We start from the raw sequence: 21,974 nt of genomic DNA, 5'->3' as shown, positions 1-21,974 counted from the left end.
TTAAGGGGGTGATAAGTTTTTGCCAAAACTTACAAAATTTCAAAATTTGGCTCTGGGGTCTTGACTTGCGTTACAGTAAGCCTATGAAAAAATAAGATGGAACTCACACGCCCACTATAGGATTTTTGGGGTGTTACACAGCTCATTTACAATATGGCATTTGCCACCAACTTTGGACGAAACACCGCCGGTTGCAATATGAAATCCCACACAATCCCATCGTGTGTATGGTTCGCTCTCTGCCAATAAGTTGCCATGTTATTTTGTACAATTGGGGGGGGAGTTCCCTTACACTTGTTAGCGAAAACACAACAATCTCTCGCGGCTGCCTTCCAACAACAATTTGCGACAAATTCAGAAAAACATAATGAAATAATGAAAGCAGTGGGAGTATTCAAAGCCAAAGATTTGCAGCCCTATTCGGTGGTTACTGACTCTGAATTCCGTCACCTAATGAAAAAATGTAACCGCGTTACAATGTCCCCTCTCGCACACATTTCAGCAGCAAAGTAATTTCCAAACTATGAATCATCACGGAGAGAAATTGAAGACGAATTGACAAAGACACCCTATCTAGCTCTCTCCACAGATAGTTGGATCTCCAGAGCAACTCAAAGCTACCTCACTGTGACGGTTCGCTGTATACTAGATTGGGAGATGAAGAGCTACGTGTTGCAAACGTGTTGAGAGTCATACAAGTGCACACTTTTCTTAAATATAAAGATACCGTGGCCCACAAACCGTGATACATACTGAACTGTGGGCCCACTGCATCCCTAGTACGTACGATCACTGTGGGGACAACATCGTTGGTGCACTTATATAATGAAGTCGGTGAGTTATATGGTAAACTCCTCAATGTTATTGGATGAACATATTCCAGTCTGTGCTAGCGAAACAGATCTGTCGCTTAGCATCCGCTTCATTGGACCACTTCCGTATTGAGCGCATCACTGGTACTTCCTATTTGAGTTTTTGCTCGTAAGCAGGAAGCAGGAGGATCGGTTATTGTAAGATTTGTCAAAGGGAGGGCAAGGGAGGGCCTTGTACAGTATGCGTTTCTGTGTGTAGAGTAAAGGTGATGTAGACTTTTGTCGCCTCTAGTTGCACAGGTGACATGCTGGTAAAAATTTGGTAAAACAGATTTCAGTTTCTCTGCTTTATAATCACTGGTTACGGGAGAAGCCGCCTCTGAATGTGCATTTGCTTGTTTGCTTATGGCCCTATACAGCTCATTGAGTGTGTTCTTAATGGCAGCATCGAAAAATATCTTGGTAAATAGCAAGGTCTGCAGCTTAAGTAGAAATCTTCATCCAAATCAAGGTTATTAATCGGTGTTCTGATGTCCAGAAGCTGTTTTTCATCATTGGAAATTAAAAAAAGTTTAAATCAGTGTAAATAAATATATAGCTGAAGTCGGAAGTTTGCATAAACTTAGGTTGGAGTCATTTAAAACTCGTTTTTCAACCACTCCACAAATTTCTTCGTAACAAACTATAGTTTTGGCAAGTCGGTTAGGACATCTACTGTGTGCATGACACAATAAATGTTTCCAACAATTGTTTACAGACAGATTATTTCACTTATAATTCACTGTATCACAATTCCAGTGGGTCAGAAGTTTACATACACTAAGTTGACTGTGCCTTTAAACAGCTTGGAAAATTCCATAAAATGATATTATGGCTTTAGAAGCTTCTGATAGGCTAATTGACATAATTTGAGTCAATTTAAGGTGTACCTGTGGCTGTATTTCAAGGCCTACCTTCAAACTCAGTGCCTCTTTGTTTGACATCATGGGAAAATCAAAAGAAATCAGCCCCCCAAAGAATTGTAGACCTCCATAAGTCTGGTTCATCCTTGGGAGCAATTTCCAAATGACTGAAGGTACCACGTTCATCTGTACAAACAATAGTACGCAAGTATAAACACCATGGGACCACACAGCATTCATACCGGAAGGAGACGCGTTCTGTCTCCTAGAGATAAACGTGCTTTGGTGCAAAAAGTGCAAATCAATCCCAGAACAACAGCAAAGGACCATGTGAAGATTCCGGGAGGAAACAGGTACAAAAGTATCTCTATCCACAGTAAAACGAGTCCTATATCGACATAACCTGAAAGACCGCTCAGCAAGGAAGAAGCCACTGCTCCAAAACCGCCATACAAAAGCCAGACTACTGCACATGGGGACAAAGATTGTATTTTTTTGAGAAATGTCCTCTGGTCTGATGAAACAAAAAATAGAACTGTTTGGCCATAATGACCATCGTTATGTTTGGAGGATAAAGGGGGAGGCTTGCAAGCCGAAGAACACCATCCCAACTGTGAAGCCCGGGGGTGGCAGCATCATGTTGTGGGGGTGCTTTGCTGCAGGAGGGACTGGTGCACTTCACAAAATAGATGGCATCATGAGGAGGGATAATTATGTGGATATATTAAAGCAACATCTCAAGACATCAGTCAGGAAGTTAAAGCTTGGTGTGATAATGGGTCTTCCAAATGGACAATGACCCCAAGCGTACTTCCAAAGTTGTGGCAAAATGGCTTAAGGACAACAAAGTCAAGGTATTGGAGTGGCCTTCTCAATGCCCTGACCTCAATCCTATAGAACATTTGTGGGCAGAACTGAAAAAGCATGTGCGAGCAAGGAGGCCTATAAAACTGACTCAGTTACACCAGCTCTGTCAGGAAGAATGAGCCAAAATTCACCCAACTTATTGTGGGAAGCTTGTGGAGGTCTACCCGAAACGTTTGACCCAAGATAAACAATTTAAAGGCAATGCTACCAAATACTAATTGAGTGTATGTAAACTTCTGACCCACTGGGAATGTGATGAAAGAAATAAAAGCTGAAATAAATCATTATCTCTACTATTTTTCTGACATTTCACATTCCTAAAATAAAGTGGTGGTCGTAACTGACCTAAAACAGGGAATTTTTTGTGGGAATAAATGTCAGGAATTGTGAAACTGATTTTGAATGTATTTGGCTAAGGTGTATGTCAACTTCCGACTTCAACTGCACATAATAGCAGAACTGGTCAGGAGCCTGCAAGACGGTGGCTATCCACTGCAGCGGTGTCTATCCACTGCAGCGGTGTCTTAAAATGGGGGACGATGAGGCTAAGGGAAATTGCTATGGATTGGTGGAGTTGAAAGCATGAGGAGGAATATGAGTACATTTTTGACTATTAAAGTAAGTCAGAGAAGTCAGACTTGGCTGAAGACAAAACTACAGGTTGTAAAGTAAAACTGCTAGACAGGGGAGACATGCTGAAATTATGATGGTAAATAAAGGTGTTAGCAGTACACTGACTGTAGAAATAGTAACTAAAGGAAGTGAATATACGTATATTACTTACACAAGGTTAAAGGTTCAATGCAGCTGTATTTGTCTAAATATCAAATCATTTCTGGATAACAATTAGGCAACCTGTATGATGATAATTTTTTTAATTACATTGGTAAAACAGAAACAAAATACCTTGTTAGCAAAGAGCAATTTCTCAAGCAAGTATTTTGATAGGACTGTCTGGGAGTGGTTTGTGTGGGGAGGGGAAAACTGAGAACAAGCAGTTATTGGCAACGAGGTTTAGAACTCTTTCTTATTGGTCTATGTCACCAGACAGACCAAAATTCCATCCCACCAAAACAGACTAAAATCCCAGGAATATCTCATCACACTGGGCTTTTAGCAAGATGCACATAACACACTCTAAAGTCAGAAATATTTGTGCCATACCATTCCCAGCTAGCTGCTGGATGAACTAACATGCCAATGAAAATGGGAAATAGTGAGTAAGGACAATGGTGACAGCTATAGAACATGAACCCATAGTTAACCTGAATTCAATCCATGTCAATATGATGTCAGAGTAGCAGTGGGTGATCAGGAAGCCCAGTGTGAGTCCTTTATGTCCCTGCTCTCAGGCCTGGGCCCATATCCACAAAACGTTTCCAAGTAGAGCATTGGTCGTAAATGCTGAGAATAGAGACATTTTGCTCCTACTCTTGTGGGTAAAAATAAAAGCTATGCATGAAGCCTCTTTAGTCATGAGAATCACTCCTAGTCGACAGATAGTTAGGACACCTCATGAGCTGTGCTAATCAGTTAAGTGTTTCCATCAGGTGTGTTGATAATAGGAATCACTGACTCTCTGCATTTTTCTGTGTCACATGCAATTGCTTTTGGGTTGTTAAAATAATGTTTATATTATTTGATGATATTTCATCAATCGATACAAAATCTAAACCTACATGTAACAGTATCTCTTGCACTTTTGACAATTTCATGAGGCATATTTTACATGGTATGACTAAATACCACTAGGCTTATAAATGAACATGTTTTTCTTTCGATTATTTTAGTACCTACATCATGTTATTTCAAGTTAGCAACTAAATTGGGCAAGCCTATAAATTGTGCAAATAATGGCATCTCTAGTGCTCATGTTAACTTTGATTGTGTTCGCTGAAAATTATAGACCTTTCGAAACGTTGTATGCAGCGTTTTATGCAACCTTATCGCCAAGTGACTTGATGCCTACTGTGCCTAAGCGATTTCGAGTTGTCAAATGGGAGTGACGTCAAGTGTGTTGATAACGATAATATTGTGAAAATTCCACTTGTAACAATTATCAACATTTTATAAAAAAGGGTTATGCATGCCAACAAATTAGGCAATAATTAGGAGTAGGCATGTGATCGTCAGGTCAGGTGAAAATTATATACAACTTTTTACCAACATTATGCAACATTTGATGTTTAGTCACATTCACTGTCGTCTGAAGGGTGCTACATAGAGTTCACATCTGGCGATTGGTTATTCCCCATTTTTCGCAACAATAAATATCTTTATTTTGCGGAACCTCAAAGTGTCGTGATTACCAGCTGACACGAACTTTTATGAGGTGATTTTACTCCTGGCTCATAGATTGTCTGTTCAGTGTCTTAACATCATCCTAAAACTACTCCGAGCTGGGAGTTTTTTTTGTCTTAAAACAGGTTTTAACAAGATTCCTAGGACCTTTTCTGAGATGCTTTGTGGATACGGGCCAAGGTCAGGGGCCATTTCCTTCTGTTCATTAGGCCCTGCAGGCTGGACACCATTAGGTCCCTCCCTTTCCAGCCGCGCTCTGCGCTGCAGCCCTGGTGGCTGTCAAATTGACATTTCACCAACAGAAAGATGAACAAGCTGTTTGGCAGCAGGTGTGCCATTAAATCTCACCATTGTTCTGCCCTCCCCATGCTCATTCACAAAGTACGGAAAACCTCCACCGAAACGTCCTTCCCCTCCCACCCGCTGCCACCCCTTCATTGGGAAAGCATTAGCTCACTGCTGGCTCAATTAGGCCTATAGTTCTGAGGTGGACATAATGACTGCAATTAGGGACACCTTCAGAGCCAGACAAATCAGCCCGTTCAGCAGCTACAGGAAAATGATGCTGTTAAGGTCACCGGCAGTCTGCGTGCGTGAACAACATACCAAGCATGGTTGTCACCAACATCACTGGTTTTCTCTGTTTTAGGATGCACCTGAAACACCATGCCCAGTGATAATGGTAAGTGAAATGGCATCCCCTATGACAAATGCATACTAAGAGTGGAGATTAGGTGAAGAGGAATGCATTATGTCTTTAAATTAATGTAGAATGTTTTAGTCTGAACATGTTTAGAATGCTTGATCAGGCCAAAGCTAATCACTAGTCTTTAGGAGTCTGATATTCCAATGGTGAACAGTGGATCATTTAGAAACTAATCTGGTCGAGCCCTCTCTCTTTTCCGTCTCATTTTATTTTACCTTAGAGGCATCATCTCTTTAATCATCATCACCATCATTGTAATTACCATTCACATCATCATAATCCTAAAGACATTAAACAGTCTGCCGCTAATTCTGCATGACAAAGAGCTGGGGCCTCGATAGCTAGCCTCACTGCCTGACTGACTGACTGCACTCTGTGGTAAGCTAAACGAGTGATGCCAAACTGGTTTTCCAATCACAACCGAGGAGGCAGTGTTGAAGAATTAATGACAGAACTCTGACCAATCAACTTCCACTCAAACAGGAATAACATGTAGGTCACTAAATCATCCAGATCACTCACATTTTTCCAACTAGAAAAAGCTTTTTATTTATTTTTATTATTGTGTTTTACTCCTACAGTTTTAAAATAACTAACTCTGTGAAAATGCCAATCCTTTGCACCTTGTGTGTGTTACCCAGACTCAACGGGATTCAGTTTCAATTTGTATTAGCAAAATAGCTTATTGGATCATTCATCTTATAATGATGGCAGTCTACTCCCACTCTAAATGAAAGCTTGACCCGTGTGTATTGTAAAATGGTGGATGGGAATTTAGATAATGGGGTATTGGTGAACAGAAGCGTTGCAGAGTTTGGATAAGAACAGCTGTTTATTTCCTGAAGCTCAGCCAAAAGCCAAAACCCTAGGGTGAATCACTTTCCCCTATAGAGACAGTGGGTTATAGGGCCTGATTTTAAGAGTCTCTACTGCTGGTCTCTACCTCTGTCACAATTCAATGAAGCTTTATGTCTGTTTTGTTTGGCCAGCTACAGTAGCATGTTTGTACTAATCAACCAACACAGACTTTCTTATCACGGTCTTCCTCAAATTATGGGCATGTTCTGTCCATATGAAGCAATGAATGTGTGGGGAATCTCTAGCCATCCTACATGTTAATAAAATGTTTCTGGGTTGCCAGGCTCCATATCTGTCACTCACCTACTGTAGCTGGAGAATTGGCGTGTTCCTGCCCTCGTCAGGCATCCTGGGCCAAATGCTGTCACTGTGTAAAACTAGACCTGAGAGAGACACTCTGCAGTGATGGAACAGTGCCTTATGAGATGCAGCAGAGGTGATAGGCTGTGAGTGTGATACAGATACAGGCCAATGGAGGAGGTGAGCAAGGAGGTAAATGTTCTGTACAATAAAATAAAGTGCTAACATTGTAGCTTTACACACCCTGCTTTGTACTTCAGGTGGCTTGCTACGGGCTGTCTATACTGGTGCGTCAGTTTAATAAATGTATGTATGCTGCAAATAGTATCTAGGACACTCTACTTCAATATTTGTCCATAGATAAACATAAGGGTCACTTTCAGTGGCGGTCAGTGCTGTTTTAATGAGCATGGCCTTATTTCTATTACAGCAAATTGGATGACTGTCATTCATATTCCATTCACCCAGCTCAATGTGACATCGATAGGTTTAGGCTACTACATGATACTCGTATTGTTCCTGTACCCATCATGAGGTTGCTACAATCTAGCCTATGAATGAAAGTTTACAACATAGGTGCACACAGGTCGAGAGAATTATGAGTAATCAAGGTGACAGACAGAGACACGTTCAATACCGCCTTGCACACTTTTGCAATGACTACACACTACAATTTAGGGTGTAATCATTAGTCCAACAGTTGAAAATTAGAGTTTCTATTAGACAAATTCAAGTATGTTTATCCCCGTTTCATTCCTTTTGCTTCTGTTTAAGAAACGTTTTTCAACAGAATCGGCAAAACGAATACACTCCTGACACACACGCAAACACAGTTCACTTTCATAACAGCCACATTAGAACACCATGATCACTTTCCTCGTTTTATGTATAATTGATTCTCGCAACTGTCTATGCGCTCTCCTCCTCTCAACTTTTTAATTTGCTTGTGGACTTCAGACGCCTCACAAGTCCTCTACCGGCAGCTTCATTAAATAGTACCCGCAAAACACCAGTCTCAACGTCAACAGTGAAGAGGCGAATCCGGGATGCTGGCCTTCTAGGCACCTTCACCGATGATGTGCTTTTGAAAGGGAGGTTAGGGAGACAATGCTTTGCTTCAGTCACCATCACAACCATGAACTATAGACACACTGAATACATTCATGAATAAAGTTAACATACTGTTTAAGACCAATGGACTGGTAAGACTTCAGGAGATCAGCATGTCATTACAAGTATGTATGCAGAAAACTCAGTAACAAAATAACTAACTATTTTATAAATCAAAGACTTTATGTAAAGCAGAAACTTCATGAAATAAAAATATGGGAATATGGGAATATGGAATCACCAGCAATGCCCCTACAGCTTCTCGTTTCTTACGCACACACTCATCCTTACAGTATGTTGATTATAGTGCCCTTTGGTGGAGCCAGTCTCCCCATTGGTGATAATACAGCCTCACACTCTCCACATGTTTGCCCCTTGGCCCCACCAGTAGCAGCTGGCAGGGAACTATGATGAAGTTGGAGCCTTTCCTTCCCATTTACCCTCCAAGACATCTAATCTTTGTATTTCAGGTATAAAAAGATGGTCTGCCAGCCATTCAGCACAGCTCCAATTTCCCCTCTCACAATACCGCTCCTGATGTTTCAAAGTCACCAGAAGTCCATTTCATACAGTGTGGCTACGGAGAAATAGAGAGAGAGAAAACGAAATTGACTTTGCTCCTCCAACAGCAGTATATGGTTATATGAAACATGCAATCATACCCACTGTCGAGGAGTTGGTGGAGTCTTATAAGGTCTGTAGTCTTTCTGGCTTCTAGGTGCTGGAGAGTCATCATTCCAAAGTAAATGTGACAGCTTGGATAGATGTTGATTTATGGTGGCCCTCTTGCCCTCTGCACCCCTATCTTTCTGCCATCAGACGACATTTGCAAAGTTCGGCATGGGTATGAAGTGCCATCCACCCATGCATTCCACTCTGAAACTAGTAGATAGAGTGGTGACAAATTCAAAATTGTGAACAAATGTGGACAGCTACATCTTTTTTTATCAATATAGAAAATCTAATATAATTTACTTGCACTTGTTTTTTTTTGTGAACTACCATCACTTGCATTATACAGTACGTTATTGTAGTCTTCTTGAGATACTGTAACTCTCTTTCATTGACTTTTTTTTCTATGTACAGTATATGATGGATTGCAGTGTAGCTTTTCAACTAAGTGTCAAGGTAGTTCACCACTATGTTTGCAAGAATGAAACACAAGTAGTCAGTTCAAAAGCTCTCCAGAAAATACCGCACTTGTTCAGGGTGTCAGATACAGTACTGACGGTCACACTTTCAATGAACTTTAGGGGATTCATAAACACTTCATAAGGGTATTTCAAGTTAGATATTTAGGCCAATGATGCATATGACCGGGGCAAAAAATGCTGCTTCCAGGCAAGTTCAAATATACAGTACCAGTCAAAGGTTTGGACACACTTGTACGAAGCCTCCAGTGATGAGCCATGGCCCGAAGCCTCCAGTGATGATCCATGGCACGAAGCCTCCAGTGATGATCCATGGTCCGAAGCCTCCAGTGATGATCCATGGCACGAAGCCTCCAGTGATGATCCATGGCCTGGAGCCTCCAGTGAAGATCCATGGCCCGGAGCCTGCAGTGATGATCCATGGCACAAAGCCTGCAGTGATGATCCATGGCACGAAGCCTCCAGTGTTGATCCATGGCCCAGAGCCTCCAGTGATGATCCATGGCCCGGAGCCTGCAGTGATGATCCATGGCACAAAGCCTGCAGTGATGATCCATGGCACGAAGCCTCCAGTGTTGATCCGCGGTCCGGAGCCTCCGGCGACGGTCCCCTGTTCGGAGCCTCCGGCGACGGTCCCCAGTCCGGAGCCTGCGGCGACGGTCCCCAGTCCGAAGCCCGCGGATGACGGTCCCCAGTCCGGAGCCCGCGGCGACGCTCCCCAGTCCGGAGCCCGCGGCATCGGTCCCCGGTCCGGAGACAGAGGCGACGGTCCCCAGTCCGGAGCCCGCGGCGACGGTCCCCAGTCCGGAGCATTCGGCGACGGTCCCCAGGCCGGAGCCTCCGGCGACGGTCCCCAGTCCGGAGCCCGCGACGACGGTCCCCAGTCCGGAGCCTCCGGCGTTGATCTGCGGCCCGGTTACTCCAGTGAAGGTCCATGCACCAGGGCCGCCACCAAAGCGGAGGGATCTGCGGGCGGAGGGGGGTCTACGTCCCGCACCGGAGCCGCCGCCGTGAATGGATGCCCACCCGAACCCTCCCCTTTAGAGTCAGGTTTTGCGGCCGGGGTCTGCACCTTTTGGGGGGGGGGGTACTGTCACGCCCTGGCCGTAGAGAGGTTTTTATTCTCTATTTTGGTTAGGTCAGGGTGTGACTAGGGTGGGCATTCTAGTTTCCTTATTTCTATGTTGGTGTGGTTGATTCCCAATCAGGGGCAGCTGTCTATCATTGTCCCTGATTAGGGATCATATATAAGTTGTCATTTTCCTTTTGGGTTTTGTGGGATCTTGTTTTCTGTATAGTTTCTTAGCCTTACAGAACTGTGCGCTTTCGTTTTCGCTTTTGTTATTTTGTTTGAGTGTTTTTTGAATAAACGAATCATGAACACTTCCCACGCTGCGTTTTGGTCTACGCTTCCTACCACCATCGAGAACCGTAACAAATAATCAATAATTTTGCTCTTTATTTAACCATCTTTCATAAAAAATGTTATTTGTTTATTGAAAATTGTGAATAACTCACCACAGGTTAATGAGAAGGGTGTGCTTGAAATGCACATAACTCTGCAATGTTGGGTTGTATTGGAGAGAGTCTCAGTCTTAAATCATTTTCCACACACAGTCTGTGCCTGTATTTAGTTTTCATGCTAGTGAGGGCCGAGAATCCACTCACACATAGGTACGTGGTTGCAAAGGGCATCAGTGTCTTAACAGCGTGATTTGCCAAGGCAGGATACTCTGAGCGCATCCCAATCCAGAAATCTAGCAGTAGCTTCTGATTAAATAATATTTTCACAGAACCGCTTGTTGCAATTTTGTTGAGGCTCTCTTCAGATATCGGTAAGTGGACTGGAGGCAGTGCATGAAAGGGATAACGAATCCAGTTGTTTGTGTCATCCGTTTTGGGAAAGTGCATGCGTAATTGCACACCCAACTCACTCAGGTGCTTCGCTGTATCACATTTTGACAAGCTTGAATTCATTTGCACAGAAAAAAATCATAGAATGATGGAAAGACCTGTGTGTTGTCCTTGTTAATGCAGACAGAGAAGAGCTCCAACTTCTTAACAATAGCTTCAATTTTGTCCCGCCCATTGAATATAATTGCGGAGAGTCCCTGTAATCCTAGATTCAGATCATTCAGGCGAGAAAAAACATCACCCAGATAGGCCAGTCGTGTGAGAAACTCGTCATCATGCAAGCGGTCAGACAAGTTAAAATTATGTTCAGTAAAGAAACTTTAAGCTCGTCTCTCAATTTAAAAAAATTTGATAACCAGCGCACTTCTGTTTGTTGTAAAAGTGTTACATAGTCACTGACCATATCTTTGCATAGTGTAGAAAATACATGAGAGTTCAGTGGTCTTGCTTTAAGAAAGTTAACCATTTTCACTGTAGTATCCAAAACGTCTTTCAAGCTGTCAGGCATTCCCTTGGCAGCAAGAGCCTCTACGTGGATGCTGCAGTGTACCCAAATGTCATCAGGAGCAACTGCTTGCACGAGCGTTACCACTCCACTATGTCTCCCTGTCATGACTTTTGTGCCATCAGTACAGATATTGACATGAGCAGCAGCTACGTTTGGCTACATACGGACCGTTAGTGGAATTCCCGCGAGAGAGTAACGGTTAATGTGATTGGAGGTGAATTATTTGACTAGGCTACCTGTATTTGACATTGTGTTGTTATTTCGCTAAACACTAGATGGTTTAATTTATTTTTGGCAGTGAAAGGAGGCTACTCAGGTGAGAAAAAACGTCACCCAAATGTATAGCCCCATTGGAAAATATAAATGGACTCTTTGAAAATGTGAAGAAATAAAATTGTGATTCACATTTTTATTTGGAGTACCCCTGACGGCATTGCATTGCATAAATAAATAATGAACAGCGAGTAGCAGCAGTGCACCTTGCTGTTTATTATCTATCTTTGTCAATGTAAATAGTCTGGGAGGCCATTTGATTAATTGTTCAGCAGTCTTATGGCTTGGATCTGGGGACCCATGCCAAATCTTTTCAGTCTCCTGAAGGGGATAAGGTGTTGTCGTGCCCTTTTCACAACTGTCTTGGTGTGTTTGGACCATGATAGTTTGTTGGTGATGTGGACACCAAGGAACTTGAAACCCTCAACCCGCTCCACTTCAGCCCCATCAATGTTAATAGTTGCCTGTTTGGCTCTCCTTTTCCTATAGTCCACAATTAAGTCCTTTGTCTTGCTCACATTGAGGGAGAGGTTGTTGTCCTAGCACCACACTGCCAGGTTTCTAACCTCCTCCCTAAAGACTGTCTCATTGTTGTTGGTGATCAGGCCTACCACTGTTCTGTCATCAGAAAATGTAATGATGGTGTTGGAGTCGTGCTTGGCTACGCAGTCGTGGGTGAACAGGGAGTACAGGAGGGGACTAAGCACGCACCACTGAGGGGCCCCAGTGTTGAGGATCAGTGTGGCAGATGTGCTGTTGCCTACCCTTGCCACCTGGGGGCGGCCCGTCAGGATGTCCAGGATCCAGTTGCAGAGGGAGGTGTTTAGTCCCAGGGTCCTTAGCTTAGTGATGAGCTTTGTGGGCACTATGGTGTTGAATGCTGAGCTGTAGTCAATGATCAGCATTCTCACATAGGTATTCCTTTTGTCCAGGTGGGAAAGGGCAGTGTGGAGTGCGATTGAGATTGCATCCTCTGTGGATCTGTTGGGGCGGTATGCAAATTGGAGTGGGTCTAGGGTTTCCGGAATGATGGTGTTGATGTGAGCCATGACCAGCCTTTCAAAAGTAGGTGTGTGTTATTTCATAGTTTTAATGTCTTGACTATTATTCTACAATGTAGAAAATACTAAAAATAAAGAAAACCTTTGAATGAGTATGTGCATCCAAACTTTTGACTGGTATTGCAGCTGTGGCTAAAAATAGCTCTGAATCAGATTGAAAGGCATTAAGTCTGCACACCACTGAGACATAATAATCGCCAAATGAGCTGCTAAAGCATGTTGAATATGACTGTGGAGATTGTTGAGCCTCCTATTAAGTGCTAGACTCATATTTATAGCCTCTAAATTATTTCCAAGTTTCTCCAAAATGTAAGTAGAACACTTTGTCAGTTGAAGCTGATGGGAGGTCAAACGGCCAAACAGTACGTTCCTCTGAGAGGGTCTCCTACTCCATTTTTGGATCTTTGCTGTCTTCAGATAAAAGTCTACATCCTCAGTCTGGAATTGAAACAGTTACGCCTAATATCGAGGAAAATGATCTAGACCCACCCTTGAACTGATTTGACATTGCACAAAGTTAATTACTTGGTAATCATTTGAAGAATAGGCTGGCTTTGCCAATAAAGAGAGTCATAAGACTGATAACACAGTCAATGCTGGTGTAATTACTACATTAAGATGCTGGTCCCGGCCATAGCACGTCTTTTTATTAGCTGTTCAAAGGGTTCAAAATGTTTGGTGTCTCGAGTGAGAGGAGCGTTGAGCGTGGGCATTACAGTATATGAAATGGTTGCCACAACACAAAAACACTAACACATCACAAGCAGTGAATCAGAGACACCCTGTAGCTTCCTGAACTGTGAGCCTGAGGAGTCTAACTGTCGTCTGCTGAACTGAACCGCCCTCCTCCTGGAGAGCTAATGGCAGTGCAGGCTTTTGCGCCAGCCATACTATAACTCACCTGAGTCTGCTTATCAAGTCCTGAGTGGTAGAATATTAGTAGTATCAGGTTTGTTAGAGCAGGGCTCTAACAAATACTGTGCCTTATAGCCATTAAAGCTTATTTTGCAAACAAAGTGATGATATACTGTAGTTGGATTCGGAAGTTTAAGTACACCTTAGCCAAATACATTTAAACTCAGTTTTTCACAATTCCTGACATTAAAACTTAGTAAAAATTCCCTGTCTTAGGTCAGTTAGGATCACCACTTTATTTTAAGAATGTGAAATGTCAGAATAATAGTAGAGAGAATGATTTATTTCAGCTTTAATCTATTTCATCACATTCCCAGTGGGTCAGAAGTTTACATACACTCAATTAGTATTTGGTAGCATTGCCTTTAAATTGTTTAACTTGGGTCAAACGTTTTGGGAAGCCTTCCACATCCTTCCCACAATAAGATGGGTGAATTTTGGTTTTCTATAGGATTGAGGTCAGGGCTTTGAGATGGCCACTCCAATACCTTGACTTTGTTGTCCTTAAGCCGTTTTGCCACAACTTTGGAAGTATGCTTGGGGTCATTGTCCATTTGGAAGACCCATTTGCAACCAAGCTTTAACTTCCTGACTGATGTCTTGAGATGTTGCTTCAATATATCCACATAATTCTCTTTCCTCATGATGCCATCTATTTTTTAAGTGCACAAGTCTCTCCTGCAGCAATGCACCCCCACAACATGATGCTGCCACCCCCGTGCTTCATGGTTGGGATGGTGTTCTATGGCTTGCAAGCCTGTTTACTGTGGATATAGATACTTTTGTACCTGGTTCCTCCAGCATCTTCACAAGGTCCTTTGCTGTTGTTCTGGGATTCATTTGCACTTTTCGCACCAAAGTAGGTTCATTTCTAGGGTACAGAATGCGTCTCCTTCCTGAGCGGTATGAAGGCTGTGTGGTCCCATGGTGTTTATACTTGTGTACTATTGTTTGTACAGATGAACGTGTTACCTTCAGGCGTTTGGAAATTGCTCCCAAGGATGAACCAGAATTGTGGAGGTCTACAATTCTTTTTCTGAGGTCTTGGCTGATTTCTTTAGATTTTCCCGTGATGTCAAGCAAAGAGGCACTGAGTTTGAAGGTAGGCCTTGAAATACATCCACAGGTACACCTCCAATTGACTCAAATGATGTCAGAAGCCTCTAAAGCCATGACATCATTTTCTGGAATTGTCCAAGCTGTTTAAAGGCACAGTCAACTTAGTGTATGTAATCTTCTGACCCACTGGGATTGTGATACAGTGAATGAATCAAGTGAAATAATCTGTCTGTAAACAATTGTTGGAAAAATTACTTGTGTCATGCACAAAGTAGATGTCCTGCCCGACTTCCCAAAACCATAGTTTGTTAACTAGAAATTTGTGGAGTGGTTGAAAAACGAGTTTTAATGACTCCAACCTCAGTGTATGTAAACTTCCGACTTTAACTGTATGTATTTTGCTTTTAAACCTATTCAGAAGCAAAAAATCCATGTAATTTTGCAAATGTGCTCCGCTTCTGTACAAAATCTAAAATGTTACTTTCAAAAACCTCTGCCTGCCTGTCTGCATGGGGTTGATTTTAAACCTATTTCAGGATGGAACGAGAAAAGAGTCAAAAATAAATCTGATTATAAAAGGAATCTGATTTAATTGAACTGGAGATGTTTTGCATAAGGCATTGTTCAATTGCGCTTGCGGACAGTGTTTCCCATACAACATTTCGCATTTACCTCACAAAGTGCAAAATAACATTAAAGCCACAGAGAAAGCAGCGGAGCACATCTCCAAACAACAAGACCCTGCTTTGTTTTCACCCGTGATTCATGTGTTGATTTCCAAATGGCGAGTCATTCAAAGACTTGGGCAGCAGTGCTTATTAGTGCGTAAATTAATCTCCAGCAAAGAGAGAATTTGAATACAGTTTGTAATCTGGAAGGGAATGACTTGGTACACATTAATGGAAATCAAATGCATAATATATTTTAGAGGTCATCACTATCTATGAGGAGGTCTCCAGAATCTCACAAAAATAATTTCAATGTCTCTACTGTGAACAACACGGGTCAATCATTACAATAAACAGTCAAACAACAAACCACTGCCAGAAAATCCTGAATTGATATGTGGATTAAAACAGCAATGTAACTCATATGATCCATTGACCCGATTATTTGATTCTGCATTTATTAAATCAGAGTTTTACTGTAAGTGTGAATCTTAACTGTCAATTCAGCCCTAAAACAATTATCACAGTGACACATCGACCCCTAACTCCCTCCCGTCTACTGAAATAGACTAAGGGAAGCTTGGCTGCAGTTTTACCATGTTTTACATTGTTGTGATTAATTGTATGGCACTCAATCAATCGATCTGTTCCTTTTCTTCCTCTCCCTCTCCATCCCTCTCCAGGTGAACATGCCTTGTGTGTGCCCTGCCAGCTTGTGGCCTTGTGTCCTGCCAGCGTTGTCTGGCTGGTTATTCATGGCAGCAGGTGCTCTTCCTGACATTAGCGGAATGGGTCTCCAGCTTCTGTCCTCCAGGGCCTTAGGAACAGGGGACTCATGACTCCACTGCACCTGATCTCCTCCCCTTGCACCACTGGGCCGGTACCAGGCCGCTGATTATGCAAAGCTTTTACCATGCAGATATGTTTTTGGGGGAATGTAGCTTCTTTTGAAGGAAAAACATATTTACGGGAACAAAGTTCCACATCACACTGTCATTTTCCCTTTGATGTTTTATGCACAGCGTTCCTTGGAGAGTGTTTGGGTGGTAGAGCGAGAGGGGCTCTCAGGAAATGCATTTTTCATAGACCACTTATAACGGGAAAAGTGCCAACAGGGGTTAATTTTGACCCCAAGTGGTCAAAACCTTCTTTTTATCCTTCTGAGATTTTAGGACTTTATCAACCAACTAGTTACTGACCCAAAACATAATAATTGACCATGCTTTTTGTGTTAATATGGATGAATGAAAAATTATCTTTATTTTCTATACTAGTGGTGCATGGCTAAGTTTAAAATGTTGCCTCAATAGTGCATTTTGTGCTAAAAGCACCAAATGTTGCACAGAGGTAGATATATGTACCCTGACAACCCCAGATTTTTTTTACGTACATTAATTAATCTCCAGTCAAGAGAGAATTTAAATACAGTTTGTAATCTGGAAGGGATTGATTTGGTACACATGAATAGAAATCAAATGCACAATATATTTTAGAGGTCATCATGCTCTATGAGCAGGTCTCCAGAATCTCACTTAAAGCATTTAAATGGCTCTACTGTGAACAACATAGGTCAATCATACAATAAACATTCAAACAACAAACCACTGCCAGAAAATCCTGAATTGATATGTGGATATAAACAGCAATGTAACTCATCAATCCATCTACCCAATAATTTTATTCTGCGTTTATTAAATCAGAGTTTTACTCTAAGTGTGAATCTCAACTGTAAATTCAGCCCTAAAACAATTATCACAGTGACACATCGACCCCTAACTCCCTCCCATCTACTGAAACAGACCAAGGGAAGCTTGGCTGCAGTTTTACCATGTTTTACATTGTTGTGATTAATTGTATGGCGCTCAATCAATCGATCTGTTCCTTTTCGTCTCTCCCTCTCTATCCCTCTCCATGTGAACGTGCCTTGTGTGTGCCCTGCCAGCTTGTGGCGGAGGGGGGGGGGGGGGGTCGTGGCAGCCATTATAACTTAAAAAGATGATTATATATTTAGCTTCCAGTCAATGTTTCTATACCCATTTGAGAGTATCATCTTTCATCTGCAATTAGAACTGAGTTGACAGCCCATAGTGTTCCAAAGTTAGAGCAAAAATTCTGATGGCACTGGCGCCAATGTTGCCTATATCACCAAAAACGGTGGCCATCTTAGGTTGTATCGGTATGTCAGATTAGCTCAATCGCCAATTCCTCAGCGTCTGAAAGTCACATAAACAACGCTTTCTGTAAGGACAGACGCTGGGAGACGAGAAGCAAGTATAGGGAGTGAACATTAAATGAATAACTGACAAGAAACAAACAAGGACAGCGTCTGAACAGGGGAAACATAACAACAATAATGCTGGCGTGGGGAACAAACTGAGAAACAGACAGATATAGAAAGGCAATCAAAAAAGTGAAGGAATCCAGGTGAGTCCAATATTGCGCTAATGTGCGAAATGATGGTGACAGATGTGCGTAATGATCGGCAACCTGGTGCCTTCGAGCACCAGAGAGGGGGAGTCGGAGCAGGCATGACAGCTTTCAATGAATAACAAACATGTTCATGACAAGTTGCTATGGATGAAATTTATCAAAATAAAATATGCTTATTTTGGGGGAAATAAAACCAATTACTTGTGTTACAAAAGGAAACGTGTTACCTGCTTGACAGACACTAACCACATTTCCATCCACAGTATTCATGCGAATAAAGTCCTACCGTATTTTTTTTTAAATAACGACTGCTGTGGTTGAAACAGGAAGCTTTGGGATAATTTACAGATGACGACAGATCATTAGTTAATTCGACATGGTGGGATATTTTTGTCTGTAAAATCTATTCTACAAGAAATGGCGGTGAAAAAGCCATTTATTGAGCAAATACTGATATAATACGCATCATATCAAAGCAAAGTTGGAGTCTCACGATGATATGGTGTGTGGTACTCCCACCACAACTTGGGAAACCATGCAGTTTATTAGGCTACAGCTGAAGTAAGTTTGAATGAACTTCACAGGTTGTTGAAAGTGCATGCTATGAGCTTGATGCTCCTTTCCAATAAATATCAAGGGTCTTATTCTGGTGACATGATGATTGATGCTTGACTGCCATTTGACAAATACAAATATTCTCTTTCTTATCCATAATAATCTCATTAGAGAACATGTGCCAAGACCAGAGTAGGCAAATTTGCTATTTAACCCAACAGTTTTGAAAATGCAATAGTAACACATTGAGATGGCACTGTCTAGAGCATATCGGACTGTTAGCTAATGGGCCCATCGGGCAATTTCTCTGGCCAATATACCTATTTTGCCAATTGGCCTGGGCCTCTTTTACTCAACGAAGCCCTGCTTATCCGTCACGACTGGACTACCGACGTAATCTGCCCTAGGGTTTTTTTCCAACAGGCCCCTCCGTCGCGACGTCCCCTGAATGCCCATCTGCTAGCCTGCTAGCCGCGGCCCACTAGCTGTCTAGAGCATATTGGACTGTTAGCTGAATAGATCCATCGGCCAATTTCTTGGGCCACTATACCTATTTTGCCAATTGGACCTGGACCCCTCTGCTACTCGGAACCCTACTAATCCATCACGACTGGTCTATCGACGTCACCGCACGAGGAGGCTAAAACAGACTTTCCTCCATCACGACGTCCCTCTAAGGCTCTTCTGCTAGCTTGCTTTCCCAGGCCTGCTAGCTGTCTGAATCGCCGTGTCTCCAGCCAGCCCAACCACTCACTGGACCCCTATGATCACTCGGCTACGCATGCATCTCCCTAATATCAATATGCTTTGTCCATTACTGTCCTGGTTAGGGATTATTGTTTTATTTCACTGTAGAGCCTCTAGCTCTGCTCAATATGCCTTAACCAACCACTTAGTTCCACCTCCCACATTTGCGGTGACATCACCTGGTTTAAACGTCTCTAGAGACAATATCTCTCTCATCATTACTCAATGCCTAGATTTACCACCAATGTACTCACATCCTACCATACCTTTGTCTGTACATTATGCCTTGAATCTATTCTATTGCGCCCAGAAACCTGCTCCTTTTACTCTCTGTTCCGAACGTACTAGACGACCAGTTCTTATAGCCCTTAGCCGTACCCTTATCCTACTCCTCCTCTGTTCCTCTGGTGATGTAGAGGTTAATCCAGGCCCTGCAGTGCCTAGCTCCACTCCTATTCCCCAGGTGCTGTCATTTGTTGACTTCTGTAACCGTAAAAGCCTTGTTTTCATGCATGTTAACATTAGAAGCCTCCTCCCTAAGTTTGTTTTATTCACTGCTTTAGCACACTCTGCCAACCCGGATGTCCTAGACGTGTCTGAATCATGGCTTAGGAAGACCACCAAAAACCCTGAAATTTCCATCCCTACTATAACATTTTCTGACAAGATGGAACTGTCAAAGGGAAGGTGGCGGTGTTGCAATATACTGCAGAGATAGCCTGCAGAGTTCTGTCTTACTATCCTGGTCTGTACCCAAACAATTCGAGCTTCTACTTTTAAAATCCCCCTTTCCAGAAACAAGTCTCTCACCGTTGCCGCTTGCTATAGACCACCCTCTGCCCCCAGCTGTGCCCTGGACACCATATGTGAACTGATTGCCCCCCATCTATCGTCAGAGCTCGTGCTGCTAGGTGACCTAAACTGTGACATGCTTAAAAACCTCTCTGAACCACCAATCCCGGATCCGGGATCATTGTCATCAGCAATGCTGACTAGCATAGCCTAGCCTAACGGGACAGGGATATCATATAATAGAATTTTCATGAAATCACAAGTCTAATACAGCAAATGAAAGATAAACATCTTGTGAATCCAGCCAACATGTCCAATTTTTAAAATGTTTTACAGCGAAAACACAACATATATTTATGTTAGCTCACCACCATATCCAAAAAAACACAGCCATTTTTTCACAGCAAAGATAGCTTTCACAAAACCAACAAATAGAGACAAAATTAATCACTAACCTTTGAACAACTTCATCAGATGACAGTCATATGACATCATGTTATACAATACATTTATGTTTTGTTCGATAATGTGCATATTTATAGCCAGAAATCGTGGTTTTACATTGGCGCCATGTTCAGAAATGGCTCCAAAATAGCGAGAGTATTTACAGATACCAACATGAAATACAGAAATACTCATCATAAAACTTTGATAAAGATACATGTTTAACATATAATTAAAGATACACTGGTTCTTAATGCAACCGCTGTGTTAGATTTAAAAAATAACTTTAGTAAAAAGCACAGCATGCAATAATCTGAGACGGCGCTCAGCCATTCTCCGCCATGTTGGAGTCAACAGAAATACGAAATTACATCATAAATATTCCCTTACCTTTGATGATCTTTCATCAGAATGCTGAGCCAGGAATCCTAGTTCCACAATAAATCGTTGTTTTGTTTTATAATGTCCATTACTTCTGTCGAATTAGCAACTTTGGCCTGCATGTGTAGTTCACGTGTCCATGGAAATTTACGCTAATGAATGAAAACTTCAAAAAGTGATATTACAAATCGAATAAACTGGTCAAACTCAGTTGAGAATCAATCTTCAGGATGTTTTTCTCATATATATCCAATAACGTCCCAAACGGAGCATTTCTTCATGTCTATATAACTCATTGCAGACAAGGACATGACATGCCCAGTGTGCGTGGCCAAGAACTGGCAATATGCCTGACCAGTCACTCCAAAGGCTCTCATCCGGTCCCACATCAGGCTAGACGCTTCATTCCACGTTCTACTGCCTGTTGACATCTAGTGGAAGGCGTATGAAGTGCATACAGATCCATAAATATAAGACATTTGAATAGGCGATGCCTTTCACAGCGACACATTTCAGAATTTCCATATGAGTTCTGTTTTACTCACAGATATAATTCAAACAGTTTTAGAAACTTCAGAGTGTTTTCTATCCAATAGTAATAATAATATGCATATCATATGATCTAGGACATAGTACGAGGCCGTTCAATTTGGGCACCAATTCATCCAAAAGTGAAAATGTCGCCCCCTAGTTCTAAGAAGTTTTAACACCCCGGCCATCCTACAATCTAGGCTTGATGCCCTCAATCTCACACAAATTATCAATGAACCCACCAGGTACAACCCCAAATCCGTAAACACGGGCACCCTCATAGATATCCTCCTAACCAATTTGCCCTCCAAATACACATCTGCTGTTTTCAACCAAGACCTCAGCGATCACAGCCTCATTGCCTGCATCCATAATGGGTCTGCGGTCAAACGACCACCCCTCATCACTGTCAAATGCTCCCTAAAACACTTCAGCGATCAGGCCTTTCTAATCTACCTGGCCCGGGTATTTTGGAAGGATATTGACCTCATCCCGTCAGTAGAGGATGTCTGGTTATTCTTTAAAAGTGTCTTCCTCACCATCTTAAATAAGCATGCCTGATTCAAAAAATGTAGAACCAGGAACAGATATAGCCCTTTGTTCTCTCCAGACCTGATTGCCCTTGACCAGCACAAAAACATCCTGTGGCATTCTCCATTAGCATCGAACAGCACCTGTGATATGCAACT

The sequence above is a fragment of the Salvelinus alpinus genome, chromosome 9, assembly GCF_045679555.1.
Source record: "Salvelinus alpinus chromosome 9, SLU_Salpinus.1, whole genome shotgun sequence".
NCBI lineage: Eukaryota > Metazoa > Chordata > Actinopteri > Salmoniformes > Salmonidae > Salvelinus > Salvelinus alpinus.
Note: the sequence above shows the minus strand (reverse complement) of the source record.